The sequence below is a fragment of the Lemur catta genome, chromosome 1 (assembly GCF_020740605.2).
Source record: "Lemur catta isolate mLemCat1 chromosome 1, mLemCat1.pri, whole genome shotgun sequence".
Lineage (NCBI taxonomy): Eukaryota > Metazoa > Chordata > Mammalia > Primates > Lemuridae > Lemur > Lemur catta.
Window position 1 is genome coordinate 219,788,986 of NC_059128.1, and position 1,902 is coordinate 219,790,887.

The following is a 1,902-nucleotide window of genomic DNA, read 5'->3' on the forward strand; positions in this document are numbered from 1 at the left end:
ATTACAGAGCACTTGAAAGATATGAAAAATATATACTTGGAATGAATATGAATTAGAAGGAAGAAAAATATCACCAATAAACCCACATCCTGGAAATATAACCCACTCATCCTTCTATATTTTTTTCCCTGCACTTCAATTCACATATAGTCATAATTGGCATCACCCATTTCCTTCCTTTGGGGTCCTTATCTCTTCATTTACCATCAAGAATGAAGTTTCGGGCCAGGCGCGGTGGCTCACACCTGTAATCCTAACACTCTGGGAGGCCAAGGTGGGCGGATCATTTGAGCTCAGGAGTTCAAGACCAGCCTGAGCAAGAGCGAGACCCCGTCTCTAGTGAAAATAGAAGGAAATTAGCTGGACAACTAAAAGTATATAGAAAAAAATTAGCCGGGCATAGTGGCACATGCCTGTCGTCGCAGCTACTCAGAAAGCTGAGGCAGTAGGATCGCTCGAGCCCAGGAGTTTGAGGTTGCTGTGAGCTAGGTTGCTGTGACGTCATGGCACTCTAGCCTGGGCAACAGAATGAGACTCTGTTTCAAAAAAACAAAAAAACAAACAAACAAACAAAAAGTAGTTTCTTTTTCCTTCTTCTTTTTAAAAAATTTTTTTGTAAAGAATGGGGGCTCAAAAAATTGGATGAAGGCTCATAACCGTTCCTCTCCATGGAAATCTTTAGTATAATAAAAGACAGAAGGTTTACACGATCTGAAGAGAAACCAGAGCATGTAAGAATGAAGTTTCCTAGACGTCTGTAGAGAAAGGCCTTCCAGCCTCATCTCCTGGGCTCAGCTCCTTGCTCCCCGGCTGGACTGTGGCCCCTCGATAGACCACTGACTGCTGCCCAGCAGAGACGAAGGTGCCCCCCACCCACGGTGTGAGCTGTCCTGAAGACCCTCAAGGAAAAAGAGTTTCTCATCTGTGGAGCACAAGCTCTCATGGGGGAGAGCGCTTGGAGGGGAAGGGCAGGAAGTTGGGATTGAAGCTCTGAAAGCCCCTGTCATCATGGTTTTTGTTGATTAACATAATCAAGACAGAACCCAGCACAAAGGGGACAGCAACAACACCACCATGTCTTACACTGGACACAGCAGGCCCTGTACTGTTTCCATCCACCAGGACTGGCCGTACACACCCTTCTCGGATGTCCCTCATTGAAGTTCCCACCAGACAATCACGATTTTTCTTGGCTTTGTTGCTGGTGACTCACATACCAAAAGCTACATGGTTCTGGCTGGTTCCCCCTCACAAAGCTTGACCTGTTGCTGATGCCCTGACTGAGGGGGAGGGGCTTTCCACCTCCGGTCTTGATGCTGGGATGTTTGTGTAGCTCACTCAGTCATGAGACCCTCGAAAGTCTCAAGCTCTGTCCCCACCCAGTCTGCTTAAGAAACCTGGGTGCTGCCAGGGCATGCAGCCTGACGTAGACCTCCAGATGTCCCACCCCAAGCCCAGTCTACACAGCCACCACTCCTCATCCCACTGAGCTGGCCCATGGCCAGGGCCCCCCTCCCTCAGGCTCCCGCAATTCTGCCAAGGCTACATTGCATAAAACCTCTACTCCAGCCCAGCCGTGTGCATCACCTCTGGTTTATCACACAATTCCCAGACCCTTCACTTTCCAACTGCCCTCCTACATGAGTATTCCGTGGAAACCCAAGACCTTTTTCTCAGGTCGATCCTTCAATCAAAACCTAATGATGATTTCCTATTTCACTCAAAGTGAAACCAATTCCTTATATCAGCCACCCTCTCCAACTCTGGGGGCTGTCCCTCCAATACCTCAGGTTTGCTCTGTGTTAGGGCCTTTGCATGGCTGTCACCCCTACCTGGGATGTTCTGACCTCAGGTGTCCATTTGGCTACATCTCTCGGCTCCTTTGAGTCTTTGTTCAAACCT

General features: G+C 48.4%; 1 pseudogene; it reads right to left on the reverse strand.

The window, feature by feature from the left end:
* Positions 1 to 606: 606 nt before the first annotated feature.
* On the reverse strand, positions 607 to 731 carry LOC123631056 (annotated as a pseudogene).
* Positions 732 to 1,902: the final 1,171 nt, after the last annotated feature.